Source organism: Parus major, chromosome 5 (assembly GCF_001522545.3).
Source record: "Parus major isolate Abel chromosome 5, Parus_major1.1, whole genome shotgun sequence".
In the NCBI taxonomy this organism is placed as follows: domain Eukaryota; kingdom Metazoa; phylum Chordata; class Aves; order Passeriformes; family Paridae; genus Parus; species Parus major.
This window is the reverse complement of record NC_031774.1, coordinates 53,413,183-53,433,553: the sequence shown is the minus strand read 5'-3', so window position 1 is coordinate 53,433,553 and position 20,371 is coordinate 53,413,183. Positions and strand designations below refer to the sequence as shown.

General features: G+C 46.9%; 2 long non-coding RNA genes across 6 annotated transcripts; one reads left to right on the top strand and one right to left on the bottom strand.

Annotated features, from left to right (window-relative positions):
• Nucleotides 1-8,453: 8,453 nt before the first annotated feature.
• Nucleotides 8,454-10,698, bottom strand: LOC107205319. 4 transcript variants are annotated; one of them, XR_004498006.1, is made up of 3 exons: nucleotides 10,583-10,698; nucleotides 9,256-9,406; nucleotides 8,454-8,661 (listed from the first exon to the last, which is right to left on the bottom strand). It is a non-coding gene; the product is annotated as an uncharacterized LOC107205319 (long non-coding RNA). The 4 variants fall into 4 exon arrangements; XR_004498004.1 differs by having other exon boundaries at nucleotides 9,256-9,771; nucleotides 10,534-10,692; XR_004498005.1 differs by having other exon boundaries at nucleotides 10,534-10,692.
• Nucleotides 10,699-10,779: 81 nt separating this feature from the next.
• Nucleotides 10,780-13,627, top strand: LOC107205320. 2 transcript variants are annotated; one of them, XR_001521930.2, is made up of 3 exons: nucleotides 10,780-11,410; nucleotides 12,769-12,949; nucleotides 13,155-13,627. It is a non-coding gene; the product is annotated as an uncharacterized LOC107205320 (long non-coding RNA). The 2 variants fall into 2 exon arrangements; XR_004498008.1 differs by lacking the exon at nucleotides 10,780-11,410 and having other exon boundaries at nucleotides 11,432-12,949.
• The last annotated feature ends 6,744 nt before the right edge of the window (nucleotides 13,628-20,371 follow it).

Sequence of the window (20,371 nt, the reverse complement as noted above, 5' to 3'; positions counted from 1 at the left end):
CTCCCGTGTTCCCATGGGATCATGTGCCATGGGACAAGGCAACCTGACTGTGAATGTGCAGTTCTTCTTCTGCTCTCTGCAATTACAGCACCATTTAATCATTTGCTAACATTTTCAAAACATTTATCCCCTGCCACTGACAGGTTTTGAGCTAACTGTGGTACAGAGAAGCTGCTTTTTTGGAAACATCTGAAGGCAGTCACAAAGCTGATGTGACAAAGTTTCCATAGCTTGCTCTTGCTGCACAAAGGATTGCTTCCTTATGACTCAGCCACTAATGTGCCTTGGTTACTCATCAGAAAACTGCTTGAAGAGAAGACTAATTTTGAGCTGAATTTGATTAATATCTGAACAGAGACTCAGAGCTGGGGTTAGTATAGCATGGAGTAAGGAGGACTGCCAGCTTTCCGCACTTCACTGGTGGAAGCTTCTGCTTTCATAATAAACCCTTCCTCTTTCAAGGCACACGAGAGCTGCAGTGAGCCCCAGGGGTTCAGGTGAACCTCAGGAAGCAGTGTATGTAGTCTTGTAGCCTGCTCAAGGGACCTGCTTGTGTTCATGATGAGATTCCTCCTGCAGCAGGTGAGCTGCGTGGGGGATACGCCACCTCTCCACCCTGTGCCCCTGGGGCCAGGCAGCTGAGCCAGCATGAGAAATGCTGAAATTTAGCATTGCCATGGGCCAGCAGAAAGTGCTTCTTTCAGTTGCAGGAGGAAAACAAAAAGGGAGTGGTGGTTCTCGGTAAATCTGAGTCATAAGACTTGAGAGGGTTATATTAGGGTAGGTCAGGATATACCCCTTACTTGATGGAGACCTTCAGATCACGGTCTAGTTCTTGTTTCCCTGCAGTAACCAGCCTGTGCTGCCTCCTGCTTGTTTCATTTGCACTAGATTGCCTTGCCCTTGGCCTGACTGTTTTGATAAAGAGTGAAAATCATGTTCCTGCCCTTGGTGTTGTGCAATGAATTGCTTCAGGCTGGACAAATATGTTCTCTCCCCCAAGGCCAGGCTCGGAATGAAGGGTGGATCATTGCAGGGGGCTTTTGTCAGCAGCTGCAAACCCAAAGCAGCACGGGCGCTTGTGTGCGCTGAGAAACTCATCTGTGTCTGGTCCTCTCTACCTCTTTGTTGTAAAATTTTAACTGCTCCCTGTCCCCTACGTGTCTGGCAGAGAAAGACCAGAGGGGAGCTGAAGGTGGCAAACACAGGAGGGAGAAGCTTGGCTGCGGAGGTTGGTCCTTGCCTCGCAGGCAGCAGGAGCTGGCATGGGAAGGAAAGCTGGAAGGGAATTTCCAGCATCATTCTTCCACACTTGGGTCTCACACAGGTTTCAGAGGAATCACTGAGGGATTGCAGGTAGCTTCACAGCACTGGAGCCTGATTTCTGCATCAGGGCTTCTTGTGGCTGAAGCAAGCAAGTAAAGAGGCTCATTTCAGGCTGCCAGAGCTGAAGGATGAGTAGTCCATGTCGTGTCTCCCAGTTGCACAGCACGGACCCTGCAAAGCACAGCACTGCTGGCTGTACTTGGCTGTAGATCTGTAACTCTTTTCCAGAGCAGAGAAAGACCTGAATTCCAAAGGCCATCCTGTAGGAAGTCAGACCGGATTCTGTAGGTGCTGCTTAAAGTTGTTGAAAATCCTTGAATATTCATGTACCCAAGAATTGCCTGTTGCTGTGATGCTCTGAGGATATAATCCATATGAGACATGCAGGGAGAGAGATCTTTTGTTATACTGACTCCAGTTTTCTTTTATTTATTAAGAAATCTGTGCAGGGCTTAGGAAAACTGGTCTTTAAAGCTGTCATCAGCTTTTAAAAGACAAGCACAAAAGCTTCATTTTACCATTATCTGACAAACTTGTAAAATAAAAGCTGCGGAGGTGTGTGTGTGCTGAGCTCTGTTTTCCAACTCCATGAATGAAGCTGTAAATAAATGGGGAATGGATAGCTCACATGTCATCACCACCTCTGCCAGGAAGGGACCTGTTTCCCCACTGAGCTCACCTTACTGGAGGTAATTAAGCTGGTGCAGGACAATGCCAAGTCAGAACAGCAGATTTGTTCCATCCCACATGCTGGGCATGAGATTTACTCATTTGACTTCTTCTTTCCATTCCCTCCCTGTGGAGGCAGTGTGTTCATGGGCACTGCTGTAGCCTGGAGTTTCTCTGTGTTGGATCCCATGTGTCTGGTGCAGCTGCTTTGCTTGGTCTGTGAATTCCTCATCAAACACGCAGAGGCGATTCCAGATGGGAGCGTGGAGGCAGGGTCCCTACAAGCACCTTGCACTCATTTTCCCTCCAGAAACTCCAGATGAGTTAACATCAGTCATGAAGTCATTTCTTATAAAAACAGCATGTTGTCTGCCCTGAAAATGAAGAGCCTTTTCTCATTTACAGAAGCACCATGATAAATATTTTGATTTCAGTGTGTTTTTTGTGGGGAATCATTTCCATTTAGCTTCTTACCACAGTGACTAGGGGGCTAAGAATAACTAGAGTCTAGCAGTTCCTGGCTGGTGAGACATGTATTTTGAGAACTAGGTTCAAACTTGCATTACTCATACGTAGAATCTGCTGCTGCACTGTGCTCAACAACATCCAACTACTCCAGTCCCTTTGCACTGAAAGAGCTTGATAACAAGCAGGGCAGTGACAGCTGCCTCCAGCCTCTGGCTGGGAATAGCTGATGTTTCCCAGGTAGCCACAGCTGGCCATACCCACGCAGAGCTCAGGAGTGCAGCACAAGGCTTGTGAAGGCGCTCTGTAGCACAGCTCAGTGCAGAGAAGCCTTTGGCAGCCAGCAGGTTTGCAGTTCACTGGGGACACGGGCCTGACCCTCTGCTCAGTGAGGCAGCTGGAGTCTTCCCCCAGCCAGGGCACTGCCTTGGACCCACAGAGAGCTGCCCTGAACGCAGCAGTGTGCAAATCTGCCTGACTACACTGGCTGCCCCTTATCACCCAGCAGTGAGAGAAGGTCTAATGGGTTGCACAGAGCACAAGCCAGAGGAAAGGTGTGATCTGGTGGGTGAGCTGCTTCCTCAAACAGCTGGATTAAAGCTGTCAGAGGTCTCTGGACCGGTGTCTCACCTCTGTTTTAAAAGGGTGAACTCCACTTAGGTACTCTTGATCGGTCTTGGAGGGTTTTATTGATGTATTTGTTTATTAATCTGATGGTCAGAGGAGGGAGAAGAGAGATAAGGCAAATACTTTTCAATTAGAGATGCTCAGTTGCAATTAGAGATGCTCAGCAGGGCTGTGTGCTCTGGATGCTCTGAGTGCCCAGCACCAGTTTTCAACCAGGCTGTGTTACATGTGCCCTGGAGCTCCACAGCTTGGGCATTTGCAGTCCCTTGGGACTGAAGGGAGCAAATGAGGACAGCATGGAAAGGTCTGGGTCGCCTGTAATGTGGGAGGTGAGCAGAAATGCCAGAGGAGTCAGGCACTTGGAATGGGAGGGGGCAGATAAAGCCTGAGAGACTGCCTGGGAAGGGCAGGGGGGAGTGTAGGAGGCTTCACTGCCATGTCAGGGACAGGGGAACTGTAGAGTGTTCCAATTTTCAGCTTGGAGGTGGGATTGAGAACCTGCATCCTCCTTGCCTTCTTCAAGCAAAAAGGAAGTTTATTTTAAATTTTTTGTTTTGTTTTTTTGTTTTTTTTTTTTTCTGAAATGTAGGTTTTATGTGAACAGAAAGGGGAAGTAATTTAGGTCAAATGAGAAAAGGAAGAAGAAGCAAAGATGTGTGCTGAAGTGTCTGAAATGTGGTGTGAAATGAGTGGCCAGTTGAGGAGCTACAGCTGGCTGAAGGCAGTGTCATTGCTCTGAGGTGAATGAAGTTTATTAGATTTCTCTGTTGTGGATGAGATTACACCCCTGAGAAGTCAAAAAAGAAGCTGTGAATCTTGGCCACTTTAGAATCATAAATCAGTATAGCAGAGAGGAAATTTGGGATCTGATTAAAAATTGAGAATCACAGAGTCTCTGTGAGCAAAGATTCTTGCAAAGGAAGGTTCAGCTATACAATGCAGCTGGACCACTGCCAGTCAGCTGTGGTGCTCTTCAAGAGGGTGCAAGATGATGCTGATATTGATAAAAAGCAGAGAAGAAGGTTTTCAGCTTGCATGAAGGAAGCACTGCCACACTCACTTGCTGTAGGAGGTATTGGTGTGGTGCAGCCACTGAGGAAATGATGGGAGCAACAAGGAGGGAAAACATCTGGCAATACTTCTGGAGAGTGGTGTGACTCCCTTTCCAGAACCCATTAAGTGTCCAAAGGTCTCTGAAGATGTTTATCTTTGTCCCTATGTCCTTCCATTGAACAGATACATCTGATTTGCTTGAGTGCTTTGAGACCTGCTGAGCTGATAAATGTAGGGTTATGATCCTTGCCAGTGTCTCTGTGGGACATGGAAGGGGCCTGTTGACAGGCTGTGGTCACTCTGCTCCAGCCATCACTGGGAGGATCTGGCCATCCATGCCTGCCTAACTGGGCACTGATGTGAAGATCAGAGAGGGTGATGAACTTTGTTTGGACAAATGACTGATTGTTGTTTGAAGGAAGATATAAAAGGGCTGCTGGCAATTACAAAATGAACAGCCATGAGTTGTGGTATCAGGAGGCCTGAGAGGATGCCTGCACAAATTATTTATCTTTCTTTGGGGTTGCTCACATTTAGTAAATACTGGCTGGGGAGAGCTTAAGCAATGCCTTCAGCTTCTGCTCTCTGCAGGTCAGATATGGAGTTGGTGGAATCAGCAGAGATTCCACTAAATACTTCTCTGAGGATCAACCTAAAAGTGGCAGTAAGTCCAGCCATGCTGCCACAGGCCAGGTGGGAATTTCATGCCAGAAATGGAAAAGTGAGGTTGGAAAGATGTGGGCCATCATTTCTAGCCAAGACTCAAGCACATGAGCTTATTGTGCCTGTAACTGGATGTGAACTACCTTTTTAAATCCGTGCTGATTTAGAGGAAAAAAACCCTCTTTCTAGCCATCCTCGATGAACACAATAAAAGCACTGATTATGTTCTTTCATGGTGCATTCACATGTCTTTTTTGGGTCTGGATCCAAATGGGGCAGAGCTGGAGGTAAGGTCCCTCAGCTGTGTGTGTAGGCTGGCATAGCACACTCAGGGCTCCTGTTCAGCACAGTAAAGCTGGTTCCAGGTTCAGAAACCTCCAGGCAGAGATGTGCAGGTGCTCATTCCCCACTTTCATCCCCTTCTGCTCTGCAGTGACCACACAGACTGAGTGCTTTCTTTCTGCTTCCCATTTTTGGAGCTCTGGTTTGATTTCTCAGCAGGGCTGACCTTGCTGGGGGCTGTGGCTGCTCTGACAAACCCCAGCTGCTGCTCAGGAAGGGCACCTAGGGCCAGAGCTGGAGAAGGAGGCTGTGTTCATGCACTTGGTTAGAAGGGGTTTGAGCCTTGACTCTCATTTTTGGGTGAAAGTTCTTCCTCCTGGAGGATGGGGATGAAGAACAGGATATCTTAAGCCTGAACAGGAACAGCTGAACACCTGCCTGTGGTGCTGGCAGCAGGACAGCCCCTTCTGTGTGGCCTGGGTAGAGATGTGTGTTGGCTTTCTCATTAAAATTATGTCACATGAGGAGCTCCACAAAAATGATCAGAGGGGCTGGAACACCTCTCCTTAGAAGACAGGCTGAGAGAGTTGGGGCTGTTCAGCCTGAGAGGAGAAGGTTCTTGGGAGAACTTATAGCACATTCCATTATATAAGGGAGCTACAAGAGAGCTGAGAGGGACTTTTAATGAGGGCATATTCTGATTAAACAGGGCTTAATAGCTTTCAGTTCAAAGAGGAAAGATTTAAATTAGATATTGAGACAAAATTCTTGTCAGTGAGGGTGGTGAGACACTGGGACACGTTGCCCAGAGGCCTGGTAGATGCCTCATCCCTGGAAGTGTTCAAGGCCAGGCAGGACAGGGCCTTGAGCAGCCTGGTCTAGTGGAAAGTGTCCCTGTCCATGGCAGGGGGGATTGGAACAAGATGAACTTTAAGGTTCCTTCCAAACCTAACCAATCTGTGATTCTGTGAAATTGTTCTTAGCAGCTGGAAAACAATTGTCAAATTTTTGAGTGTCAAATTTCAACCTATTTGGAGAGGGAGAGGTTCAGACATTCCACTGGGTAAGAAGAAAACTTGGGGTTTTGGGGTCTTCATTCCTTTTTTGTGCTCTGAGTCATCACTGTCACCCTGGGGCAAAACATGCCAAAGCAGTCACAGCCCTATTTGATTTCTCAATTTTCTGAGAACAGACCAATTGAGGTCTCTGACCCTGGGAAAGCAGCTGAAAAAAGCCCTTTTTTTCCCTCTGCCCTGCTGGGGAAGCTCTCTGCAGGGCAGGCTGGGATTTGGTTTGACTTTCCTCTCTAATGCCTGTAAAGCTGTGGCTGTGCAGGTGTAGGAGAGCTCCAGCCCCACTCACCACAGAGCTGCCTGCACCAAAGGAAAGGAGGATGGCCCCTGCAGTGGTGCTCGGGATGAGCACTGGACTAGAGAGGTCAATAAATCACATTCTGAATCCATCCCACTTGCTATCTGAGCACACAGAGGCTCTGCGAGGAGCCTGGGCTACAAACCGTGACCTCCAATAAACGTCCCTTCGGGGACTTTCCGAGGTTAAGCTGTCAAATGAGGATATGCCCAAATGAAGTGTGCCTCAACTTGTCCTTCTTGGGGTCAGCAAGCGGGTGGGTGCATCAGCTGCCACACTGCCCCTGTCCCTGCTGCTGCAGGGCGGCCGTGGGGCTCACACGGGACTCCATCCCTCTCCCATTTGGAATTATTTACTGCCAGAGGCTGCAAGACGGTGAAGTGGCTCGTGGCAGCCGTGTAAAATGCCTCAACAGCTCATTGATTGCCACAGACGAGAAGACAGCAATTACGCTATTTACACCACAGTTGTTTTGTTCTACAGCCTAATTCGCATCCATTCCCCTGTAACAAACTCCCAAGAAAAAGCAGCCGTTCATTGGTGTTACTCATCTGTGTAATTAAGCAGTAAGTGCCTGATCTGTCAAAGAGAGAGAGGCTCATTCAGGTTCTTGTAACGTGCTCGCTCAGAGGAAGGGTGGAGTTCCTCAGCATTGGCTCAGCCCCGTTAAAAACAGCTCTGTTGAAGACATGAATGGAGGTCTGGGTAGCTATCGGGGCTGCCCTTACAGCGGGCATAGTGCTCATTTCACACCACAAGCGCTTGCTTAGGTTTTGGGGCTGTACCAACATCCCAAAGTCCCCAGGCTGAGCATTCAAAGTGCTTCAGATAAAAGCAGAACCAAGTATGTCCCCCGTTTCCAAGCCCATTCCCAGGGTGCTAGAGAGGATGTGAGGATAACCTCTTCCCTTCTTAAAACCTGAATATGACAGTTTCCAAATGGGATTATCTTTTGACAGCTCTTTAATGTCTCCATCCTTTGCACTGGGATTGCAAATGGGGAGTGATTGACACTGATCACACCAGATGGCACTGCTATTTGATTTTCTGCTTTATAATTGGCTTGCATTTCCTAGTTACCATGTGCTCTTTGCATTTTACAGGGAAATGAGGCAGCGGAGCTATGTGGGCACAGCTCTGTCCTAGATCACTCTGTCTGTGAAAGAACCATGTGGAAAGCTGTATCATCCTGCTCTGACCACCTCTTTTTGCCTTTGTTTGAATTTCAAGAGGTTCTAACCATTGCTAGCCTAGCTTGCAGGGCTTGTTTATTAGTGTTGGACAAGCTTTACCTGCCGATGTTGTTTTCCTTTACGTGGTCTGCATCCCCCACTGAGAGGGAAATTTGTTCTGAGCAGGGCTTGGAGCACTAATTCTGCCTCTTCTCAGATTGGTTGCCAGTGATTCACCACAACCATGGAAGACCTTTTAAACTCCTCCTAATGACCAGAGCAGTGCTCCATCACAATACTTTTTCTGACCATTGCTGTCTCTGTCTACCTTTTCTGCACTTCATCCCGTTGCTGGGTTCCACCAGACCAAGTTCCCTGAAGATTGTTTGCACTGGCAGAAGACCAAGCTTTCAGAGGAGGCTTTATGAGCAAGCTTTATCAGATGCAAAGGATACCAGAGCAGGATCTATGAGTACAGTGTTTGAACTTTTACATTTATGCAGAAATGCTAAATGAATATACACTGCATATGTGGGCCTTTGGAAAATAAGCTTTCCCTCCTAGAATATGAGGACAGGCATATTAGGTATTTCCAAATAGTCCTCACTTCTTGTGGCTCAAGCTTCAGACTATTTTGTGATTAGGCATTGACAGTCCTTGACACAGGTGAAGTGCTGGGTTCTGCTCTGGGACTTTTGTGAGTGAGTCTAGTGACCAGCCTTTGCTGCAGGTCAGCCTGGTGACAAGGTGACTCTTTCATTTTGGATAGTTCTGGTTTCATGGGTTGAGATTTTTAAGTTTTTTGAGTTGTTGTGGTGGTGGTGCTTTTTTTTTTTTTTTATTCCCCTCCTTTCAATTCTTGTGGGATTATTTTATTTTATTTTTTTGAGAATAGTGTATCTAGTTCTATGCCCTTTTATGGGACACAGGATTTTAGAGAAGTGATACCTACTGTTTCTATGCAGACAATGCTGGGGGCAATGGGTAGTGACTCAAAATGGATAAGAATCAGATTGCTCTGCAGTGCTGTGAACTAAAAAAGAGGAAGTAAAACCATTAGAGATGGATCAGACCTCCCAAAGTTACCCACACACACCCTCCAAACTTCTGCCACCTTGGCATATGCTGCTTGCCTTGGGTATTGCTGGTGAGTCAGGCAGACAAATGCTTCCCCCATTTAGGTCCCTGTACCCTTAGTGCAACAAGTATTTGTACTTCAGGATTTTACACATTTATCTCTTTACATTTCTAACCTTTCTAGCTGGGCTTGTTTGACATAAGGCATATGCTCAGCTGTTAGTTTAGATTCCTGATGAAACATTGTCTTAGGTGCCCAGTTTGGGAAAACGAAGCTTTGAGTTACTTGGGGAGCTACTTTTTCATTCAGAAATATGGATTATTTGGGCAAATAGACTGTAGGGAGACGAGGAAAACTCTGGTCACTCTGTTGTGGCTAATGACCCCCACTTTGTAGACGTCCCTGTCTCTTTGCTTCTTGGGCACCTCAAACCTGCCAGAGCTGCTTTAGGTGAGGCTGGCAGCTCACCATGAGTGCTTGAGCAATTCAGCCTGATTCTCCTCTCTGCCCACAGTAATAACATTTCCCCATCCCTCTGCCATGTCTCACCTTTGAACAGAAATTGCTTCTGAACATGTTGATATCGCAGAAGTTTCAGGTCTTTAAACTCCTTTGTTTTTTGGGTTTTCTTTTGCTTTCCAGAGACTTTGATTTCATCCATCCAGCAGTGCCCACACCTTCAGTTAAGGTTTAGGAAGCTCTAAGGGTAAGAAAAGAGCCAGTGCTGAGAAAATGCCAGTCACCTTGAGGTTTTCCCAGGGAAGGAAGAATCCCACTGAGAGTAAGGACAAGACTTCACAGGCATCACACTGCTACATCTGCCTAGGGATCCTGTTCTTGCTGATTTTCCCTTCACAACCCAGGCCACTCCACGGTCAGCTTGTGAATTGAGAGCTTAAATTAGGTTCCCTAATTTCTCCTGCAGTCTGTATGTCCCTCTTCAAACAGCAGGTAAGTCAGGAGGTAACTTATGAACTGGTTACTCTGGACAGGTTTTCATGGGCCTGGGAAAACCCATATTCATGACCCAGAATTGACTTCACTGCTTGGTTCCATGTCTTGTCCCTAAATGACAAAAGAAAAAGAATTTTGGGTTTTTCATGGGCAAAACATGGTGTCCTCCCCCTTAGCCCTGTTGTTGGAAAGAGATTAATTTCTACCAGGTTTCTGAAATACAGACCAGCTTCCATGATACTCAACCTAAAATGTGTACACAGTGGATAAAACTTCAGCCAAAGCAACAGATACTTGAAAAGAAATAGGGTAGAAAACTAAGATAAACCAAACCTTTTTCAAACCAGTCCTACCAAACTGATCATTCCATAGCAAATGTTGCCTGCTGTTCTCTCTGGTGTCCCTGTGGGTAGCCAGCACTCCATTTATGTGATTAGATTGTCTGTATCTGCAAATCCTGCTAAGCACACAGTGAACCAGAGGAGGAGGTTTATCTCTGTTCTCAGGCGATCTTGCTCTTTGTGTTCTTATCTCTTATGATTTAAGACATGACAACAAGAAAATAATCCACTGGAGTTGTGAAATTCAATGTATTATTACTCTAATGTGATTCTTGAGAAGAGGAAACATGAGAAGATGTGCATGATCCTAAGAAAGCACCTCCTCAAAAACTAAAGCTAAGGAAATACAAATTAGAATCTCCATAAAATACATCATCTCTCTGTTAATCTCTGTATGTCTGTTGTTAACAAAGTTTTTTGAAGTTGACTCAGCCTCCCACTGAAATCTCCAAAAATATTTATTTTCCTCTTAGGGGTATTTGATCCAGGCCCCACACAGAAAATCAAGATCCAAGAGTCAGTATATACCCACAGTATTTTTTGTGTCCCACTCTCTGAGAGGTGTTTGAGTCTGCACCTACTCTGTTTCATTGCTTCAGGGTCTTGTGCCACTTGTCCACACTCGCCTTCCTTTGCAGATTTTGTCATACATGCTGGCATATTTTTCTTGTGGAAGCAGAGTGTGTTGGCAGAGGGAGGGAAGGGCTGGCACATGCCCACATCCAGCTCTGATAGCAAACTGGGAAGTGTGTGCCATCTGGGAGCTCCCAGATAACTCAGACTGGCTTTATCATAAAAGTACATATGTAAGCCCATTTACTGCTTCTGCCCTGGAATTAAACACAGCCATGTTCACTGCACACCTTTCAAACACAACCAGGAAGAGAACATTTCTGCAGCTCAGACAGCAGTGCCAAGTATTTCATGGTGATATTTCCTATAACTGTCCAGGAGTTTATAAAAATAACTAAGTCATTCTGATGCCTTAAGTTTTAGTTCCTGGAGGAACTTAAGGCAGGAGTGGTTTTGCTCAGACTATTCCCAAAGTGCATTTTGGAGGCACATCTGAGCAAAAGGGCTTTTTGGTGACCCCATCCTGTCCTGTGACCTACTCACTCCTCAGCCAACACCCTGGCCTGGCTGTGTCAGCTTCCAGGGTCCCCCATCCCACCCTTATCCAAGGGTGACAGACACAGTCAGAGGAGCATGGCAGGGGCATGCCCTGCAAGAAACAGCAGAGCAGTGCCCTGCTTTTGTGTCTCCACCAGCTGTGCCCTGATGAGAGGGCTCCCCTCCTGCTCCTGCAGCAGAGCAGCGTTTCAGGGCAGGGAATGGACCAGCACAATTATTGGGTTGTGCTGGCACTACGATGTGAGGAGAAGGTTCCCTTTTCTCCTTGGCTACACACTGTGAGTGCTGGGCTGCTGTAAATACCCAAATTCCTCTTTGCAGCTCCCAGGCAGCTGTGCCCACTGCCTGGGAAGGCAGGTGCTCTGCCTGGCTGGGCACAGGAGCCTTGGGCTCTGCAGCTGAGCCTGATCTGCAGAGCTGAGGGAGGTGCTGGGTTCAATCCTGACAGGCCCAGGCAGTGGGGCTGAGTGCCTTGAAGTGGCAAAGAGGAAAGTCTGGGTGTTTCTGTGGTCATGTAAAAGCTGAAAGAAGGATTTTTTGAGCTGTGTCCTTGGCTTTGCAACAAAATTTGGCTTAAATTCTTTGTTGCATCAATTCCTCACTCTTGGTCACAGTGCAGCTCCCTTCCCTCGCTTCACATTGGTGTTTTCATGCTTCTTAGAAGTGCATTTTTTCTTCATTACTTGTCTGACTGATTTCCTGGGCATTTTTTTTGTTCCTTGTTTGGGACCTCCCACTTTGTCCTCTCCTATTCCGTGTGATGACAGCATGAATTCTTCTGGTGTGAATGTTTCTGTGAATATAAATTCTCACCAGCTTTTGCAATGCTTCATGTGTGCCAACATCCACGGAAAGTGTAGAGCCGGGGTAGCAAATGCTGCCACACAATCTTCATTCGAACAAAATCATGAAGAAGATTGTGGGAGATGTCTATATCTGGCTCTAGTTTATCTGAGCATCTGCTAGGAGAATGGGACTGTCCAAAAGCAGACATCATTATTAATGAAACTCAGGATTTGTATGGGTTAGCTGAATTTCACAACTCTTTCCAAATAGTGAGGAAAAATATTTAGGCCTGATAATAAGTAATAAATCCAGATGTTTTTAAAGAAGATGAATGTATAGCCACTGGTTGTAGATAAATGTTGGGGTGTTTTTAACAAAGCTGTTTAAAGAAGGGTATAAATTATTTCAGTAGTTTTGGACTACTGGTCCTAAGCTGCTATCTGAAATTCTAGTTCACATGTTCCAGCAAGGCTTTTGCTTAGAGGATGCAAGAAGCAGCATCCAATGTTTGTTTTTTCTCTGACCTACTGCTGAGTAATTGAATCATCCCAAGCATCAAGCTAATGTTTTTCCTCCCTAGGAGAACATAATGTTACAGGGAAAAGGAGAACAGGGAAAAAATCAAAAAGGCAGCTGCAGGTATCTATTCCAAATGCCATACAGTGTGTATCTAAGACTAGGAAAGAGCATTTTGGAGCTGAATAAAGATGAGCATGGCTGATGGTGGTGAGCCCCAGTCTCCTCTGGGGTCTAGGAGGGTGCAGCAGTCCTGGCTGATGGCATGTAAATGCAGATGGGCCAACCCAAAAATATAGGGCTTCACTTTTGGTATATTTTTTAACACTCCCAGGGTAGAGATCTGCATTATTGATGCTCAGAGCTGCCAGAACACCAGTTCAACAGACTGGCTATTGCAAACAAGATGCTGAAAGAGGACAGCCTGGGATCATTCTGACTCTGAGGACCCAAACAAGTATCCATCTCTGAGTGATGTGGATGGGCTAACTGCTTTGGGCCAGGCCTTGCTGTTGGTAAGTTTTTAATTCAATGTCCTGTGGGCAGGCAGAGAAATTACACAGAAACTCCTTCTCTGCTGTTCTGGTCATGGGCTGGCTGCTCACCAGTGGATGCCAAGGTATCAAAAAGATTTTCTTTGCCAGTCTGTGTCTTGGTCTGCCTGCTCTCAGAAAAATATGGGCACTTACTGAAAGGAAATATCTTTTTTTTCTCTCCTAGTGGTGTTGTCTCACAAGAGGAGTATCTTTGGGAAGAAGGATGGAGAGGAAGCTGCCAAACCATGGCAGGCTGCATTAGCAAGAGCAGAGGCAGCACAGTTCCCCTTCCACATGAGATCAAGAGACTTGAGCTGTACAGAAGACCCCAGAGTGCCGAGAGACAGCACAACCGGGCAGGAAGCCTGGAGACTTCAATTTCACAGATAGGGCTTGCCTGTGGCTTTTCACAGCCTATATCACATGTGCATTGTCCCTTGGAGAGTATAGAAGGAAAAGGAAAGAAATACAATTAGTTAAATAAAGCAAGAGTTTCCTGCATGTCTGGTGTTTGCTGCTTCCATGGACAAGGTGCTGGGGCCCCAGCAAGCATTTTTGATTTTGCAAAGAGATATTGTGTTTTGTGCAAAATAGGTGTCTTTTGAATGTTTGGTTTCTGAAAAAAAGATTAAATTTTAGATTTTTTGGTTGTTGAAATGTGTCTGTGGGGTTTCATTGAAATGATGCCTTTAGTTTCTCCCATTTTTTTTTTGTAGATCCATAAAGTCCTCTTTTTCCAGAATAAAAATAAATTATATCTGTATTCAACTAGAGCACTGAGTCAGGCAGATCAGTCACTGCATTTCACCTGTCTGTTACAATCTGTATCTCTGTTATCAGTGGTCACATCAGTATCAGTGTCCTTGTTCAAAGCCTCTTCCAGGAAGAGCTGCCCTGGTGGGGGCTGGCTGGCAGTGATGCCACTCCAGGAGGCCCCATGTCACTGAGCTCCTCCACCCCTCACAGTGCCCAGAGGTGATCCAGGTGGCCATGTGCTTGCTCTGCTGTACCAGCTCAGCTAAGAATATTAGAGTGTCATATCAGAAGTTGCATTGCTGTGGGCACTGTGATTTCAGCTGAGCTGCAGCATCCCTGGAAAGCAGACTCGTCTGGGTATCCAGTCCTGTCAGAGCACCAGCACACAGCTTTGGCACATGGCAGATGCGGTGGGGGATGCAAATTTCTGTCTCCATCATGTGGGTGAGGAGCAGAAGCAGCCCTGATGAGGCTGGTGCTGGTACACGTGCACAGCTTGGATCCAAATCCAACCCCTGACATTAAACAGCCCTGAATGCTGAGATTTATTTAAGGATAACGCAATCGGTGCTTTAAATCAGGAGTTTTAATGGGAAAACATTGCCAAGGTGCAATTTCCTGCTAGCACCTTAGAAGTGCAAATACAGTTCAGGAGAATCTCTAGCAGGGTTTGGCTGTAATTTGTTCACTGGAGCGAAAGCATTCCTGCCTTCCCAGCAGGGACACAGGAACTTTCCAGGTCTTCAGACCTCTTGTGTGCTGTGATTTGATGATACAGTAAATCCAGCTTTAGGGTTCCCAGAACCAGAACAAAAGGACCAAATCCTGTGGCCTAAAGTGATGACAGTGCTGTAAAAACTCCCTCAGCTTGTCCAAGTGTGCACTGAAGGAACTGCTCCTGATGGGCTTTATGTCACAGTGGCTGTCACCTGCCTTCCTTGAGCTGGAAAAACAACCAGCCCAGAGTCTGAGTTGTGCTTTATGGCCAGGTGGAGATATTTGATGCTTCTGGCTGCTGCAGATCCCATTCACCATGCTGAGAGCCGGGGAACAGCCCTGGGAGCTACACCCGGAGCTGAAAACAGGCAGTGCAGCTCCACGCTGTGGGGAAGGAGGGGAAGCAGACGCGTTTCTGCACTCACTGACTTCCCCTTCTGTTGGGATGCTGAGGGAGCTTTCTCACTCCTCCTATACCCAGGTCTCCCTTGTCTCTTTTTTGGTGTGGAGCTGGGAGCTCCCCCCTTCCTCAGGCTGCTTTTGCAATCTCCCCTGAGCTGTGCTGTGACTCCTGCCACTTTACAGTTTTTTCCACTTACAAGCTTGGAAAACAACAGCAGGTGACTTTGGGAGGATATTGGACAGGGGAACCAACAAAGTCCCGAGGAGGACTTTGCTTTCTTTCTTCAAAGGTGTGTTTGTGCCCACGGGGGATGTCTGTGGCAAAATTCCCTGTGCTTCCACGGGGACCATCCCTAAGGAGGGGTTAATGTTCAACTTGCTTTGCTGCTGCTGTCAAAATCACCACTTCCAGGTGACTGTCCCATCCTTTAGGAGGGGTGCCCCACTGCTCATGTGGCACACAGAAATCTCTAGTTCTTCACTGTCAGGGCTGGCTCTGCACTGGTTGCACTCACTAAGGTGCTGCTGAGGTTCTGAGCATCGCTGGCTCTGGCAGAGCATCAGCTGAGTGTGGGCTCAACCCAGGGCTCGGCTGCTGGTGGCCAGGCTGCCCTTGCTGCAGCAGGCTGGGCTTGTGATGAAACCAGGCTGCCTGTGCCAGGGCTGCCAGCTGGGGAAGAGGGCTGAGTACTGCCAAAAGACATGCCTGATGCAATATTCTTGGGAAGGGTGGCAAAGGCACACTCGTTGTGAGATCAGTCTGGCTTGGCTTCAGCAGGGATAACTCGCAAGACTGAAACAAACAAGCTACTGCTCCATGGGACCCCTTGAGTGGCAAGCACTGAGGGTGTTCTGGGGCATCCAGCAATGGTTTCCAGCTGGTTTTGTCTTGAATGTTTTGCCCTGGTTTCAACTTCTCCCAGTCTGTCATTGGAATATCACCAAGTGAAGAGAGCAGCAACCACAGTTTCAGCTTGGTATTGTCAAATGGGTCCAATTGCTTTCCTATTATTTTGGCTGACAAAGCCAGTTGTACCCTGCCTCTGCCACAGCTTCCAGCAAGCTGTCTGTTCATCTCTACCCCTAAATGTCATCAGCAGTGACATGGATCCCTGAGAGTCTTGTTAGTGTGTCTTGCTGGCGGCATCTCTACTTTTGATCCCAAATGACAGCCTCAGCCATCTGTACTTGGATCCTGATACTCCTAACAAGGCAAGAAGTCCACTCTCCTTGCCTAGGAGTTTATGCCAATCTTCAACATTACCATCCAACACTGGGGATATCCTTTTTTCACTTTTGCCAAGTCAGGTAAGGTTTCTTTGGTGGTAGACACCTGGATGGAAGTGTGTTCAGTGCACTATTTATTGCTTGGATCTGTTCAAGTGCAGCTTGACTGCTGCTCTGATAACTGTGCAATGGCTGGAGGCTGCCTTGAACTGCATTTGGTATTTGTTGTGCTGCTTTTATTATATTTTCTCAACATTCTGCATACTCAGGGAGGTGCCTGCTGACTGCTCATGTGCCTGAAAACTGTATTTTAGCAGCTTGGATGTGAGAAGATTGGGGATGTAGTCTGCTTTGGTTGCATGCTTTTATTCTGCTCATGTTTTCACCATATGAATATTTCATCCCAGGTCTGGTCTCACTTGTATTGCAAAGTTACACAGTTTACTGAAGCTGTTGTATCCAATACTGATGGCAGCCCTATTGCTTCTTCTTCCTGTCTTGGGATTATCACGTCCCAGATTTGGGACTCAGCTGTGCAAAGTCCACTTGTGGCAGCTGCCTCTCAGGCAGCTCTGCAGCGTGTCCTGACACCTCTCCAGGCCCCTCTCACCCATGGACACATATCCAGTCGTGTCACGTGCTGCCAAAGGTGCTTTTAGAAGGCCTGAACATCTTGTGTGTAATTTAGAATCTCCTCAGGGGTATTTGGATCCTGCCAAGCTTTAATTTTGCTTTGCTTAATTGCAGGTTTGGTTTGTTTTCTGTGTGATGCTGTGAAATATCTGGGAACTCACCCTGCTTACCATCAGTCCCTGTGCCTGCTTGCCTTCTGCTTTCTTCTGAATTCATATCACTTCAATACTACCTTTACCCACTCTCAGTCTTGAAGCTTTGACATCATTATTTCTCTTGCAGAACTTACTGTTGTTGACCTGTGTGTCATTTGCTGATAAACCCTGCCCTTCACCATTCAGAAGTAAAGCATTTGCAGTGCATTTTTTTTCACCAGATTTTCCTCCTCTGCTTTGTCCTTTGTCCTCCTCTGCATTTCCTTGTAAATAACTCCTGGTGCTGTTTTTCCATGTGTTTCTGGGCTTTTCCAGGCCTATTTCAGGAATCAGCTCTATGAAATGGACAAATGACTTTGCAGAGGGTCTTCTTAATTATATCTGTGCACATTTCCAGCTCTTGTGTGGCAAAAGGAGCTCCTTTGAACACTCCTGGACACTACCCTGGCATCTTGGTGTTGTATCTACTGCCTGTTTTGTACAAGCTCACCCCTCTGGAGTGAGCCCACAGATCCTTGAAGAGGTGACTCCAAAGCAAGTGACTGATTGTGTCCTGGCTGTGGTTGTGGCCCTGCCTTACCCAGGGGGTGCCAGGAGCACATTTTTGTGGTGCTCCCATGGGGGTGCTGGCTGTGTGTGTGCAGCAGAGGAGCTGCACAGTGTCCCTCTGCACGTAGGCACACACAGCTGGCAGCTGCTGGCCCTCCTCCTCGACGTGACTGCCAGCAGCAGCTTTGGGCACTGGCCCCAGGAGAGAGCAGGGGTGCCTGGGGAGGGGCACGGAGCTCTCCAGAGCACCAGGATGCTGCTGGGAGCAGGGTTGCCCTGCTGGAAAGTGGCTGTGAACACAATGATTGCAGAGCTCCAGAGATGTACAGTCAGGGCTACAAGGGAGCAGCAGGTCCTGGAAGCCACTGGTCACTCTTGCAGGTGATGGAAGGCTGTGTTATGGTGTGTGAGGAACAGTGTGATGGGACTTGGGCTCAGCTCTGCTACCACCTTGCTCAGTGTCCTGAGTCTGTCACTGTCACTGTGCTCCCCAGACTGAAATGTCTCTGCCCACTATGAGGGGATTTTGTGGCTTTTTTGTGGTAGAGTTCAAGATTGGCAGATTCAAAAGATAAATCTTATTCTTTCATCAGAGTTTCCTTCAGCAGGGCTAACCCTAAGCTAACCACTGATCCAGATGCTCCTGGAATTGACTGGGTAGTTTATACATCAGTTCCTTGCTGAAATGTTGTCACATCCAAATTGTGATTTATGATTTGAATTCTCTCTCAACACCTAATTTTTTAATAACCAAATTTTTTAATAAAGATACTTTAGTGAAAGATTCCACTTTGAGCCCAGCATTATTAATGTGTCTAAGATATAAACAGAGTAATTAGTGAAGCAACAACTCCATTAATTTTAACAGTTTAACAGACCAGCATGGCTGAGAAAGGAAACCTGCCTCCTGAAGCTATCCCCAGGTGGTGAGGCAGGAAGGCAGAACAGCAGATTAGTGACTGCTCCACTGATGTCTTCTTACTACACCAGCATTATACTGGCAAGGAAATTGCAGGCTTCCCTCTTTGACATAGTTATGGTGATAAATTAGGTACACAGAAGAACTAATGATGAAACTAAATGGAGTTATGAATATAAATATATATGAGATCTCTTCCCCAAGGTCAGCTCTGGATGACACAGCAAAGGCATTATAATAACAGGTAAGTGTCAGTCAGTGGAGGGCAGCATGCTGCTGGAGCCTAAATGCAATTCTTTGTTCAGGGAGTACAAAGAAAGGGGAAGAAAGAAGCTTTGAAGTTCATGATATCTCCCTCTGCTTTCAGAGGAGCTCTGTTTTGAATAGGGCATTTGGCCTCTTGCCACCTGGGTGCTGAAGGAAGCCCTGCAGCCCCCACACAATGTGCTTTGTTAGGAAGCCGTGCAGGACTCGAGAGCTGACCTCTGGATGCTTCAGACACACATCCTGTGGGGGCATCCAGTGCTCCAAAAGATGGAACTTGGGCTTTTTGGATGCTACTCAGCATTTCAGGAGGCAATTCAGTCTACTTGGCCCCACCCTACTCTCTCCTGTATAACCCAGGGCAAGTAATTTGGGTCAACATTTCAACAGTGTCTGGTAATGTTTTTATTCTTTGTTAAAGCACCTTTATGTTTGATTGTTTAGCTTTGTGCAGTTAAACTGGATTCAAGCCAAAGCTGCTAACCTGAACTCTGCAAGCAGGGCTCTCTAAAGTAGTATATCCTAAGTACAGGACTCAAAATTGCCAGTCACTTCTGAAAAGCCTGCTCTTACATCCTCTGTCTCCCAGTTCACTGTGGTGCACAGAGATAACAGTGCTTCTTTTGCCTCCAGGAATGCTGAGGGCATGGACATAGTAAAAGCAGAAGGGCACTCTCAGACTCAATGGATCAAGAAAATGTCTCAAGTAGATTTTTTTTTTTTTTATTTTTAATTTGATTACACTTCCAAAGTCTCTGTAATTACTGCCATACAGAAGTCATACAGCTCTGCAGGCTTTGCCTCACAAGTGTCTCCTACATCATTCCAGAGGAGCTGCACACCCTGCAGGGAAATGCTTTGTGAAGTGGTTCTTGAGAGATGCCCCTGTGCTTTCTAAGTGATCTGAGAAGTTTTATCCACGTTTCACCAAATGACCTTGCCCAGAGCTGCAGCTCTGAAGTAAAATCTTTGCAACTCTGCAAGTGGTGTGTATGCAGCAGATTTTTTTCTGTACCTTTTTTTCCAGTGAGGCTGTCCTTTACTGAGGTGAGGGCATTAAGGTGATTGGTTTTCATTCCACCTTTGTTTGTGGTTTGTATAATAAATGGAAAGGAGCTGTATTTCCTTTATAATTGGTGAACGAGTATGTCTGGTTTTTACCCCATGCTCCCAGAGTTCTGCTCCCAGAGCAGTGCCTGGGCTGTCCCAGCTCTGCAGGAACAGGGAACTGCTGCTTCTCAGAAAGGAAACATTACAAGCCAATGTCCTCAGTGTCAGGGCAGTGCAGTCCAGCCTTGTGGGAGTCAGGGTTGGGAGAGCTGGCAGTGAACATGCAGGTGAGCTCTGCTTCTCCAGGCAGAGACTGTGCTGTCCCAGCACTGTGGGCAGGTGGAGTGGGTCCTGCAGCCACCCACGGGGACATGGCAGCTCCGTGTGCTGGACCAGAAGCTGCCCCTGTCTTCTCATCCTCCTGGGAAATTTATGGGGAACGAGCTAAGATATGGGGATTTCTATTCCTCTTAGTCTCCAAACATTGGAAAGCACTTCCCAGTGGGAATGTGCATCTCCCTATCCCATCTGTCACCCGGGTTGCTGAGATCCCTGTCCCAGGCACAGTGACATCAGTGACTGCAGTGACCGGATTGTGGCAGCTGTGACATCAGTGACAGCAGTGACTGCAGTGACAGCAGTGACAGCAGTGACTGCAGTGACATCAGTGACTGCAGTGACAGTGGTGACATCGGTGACTGCAGTGACATCAGTGACATCAGTGACAGC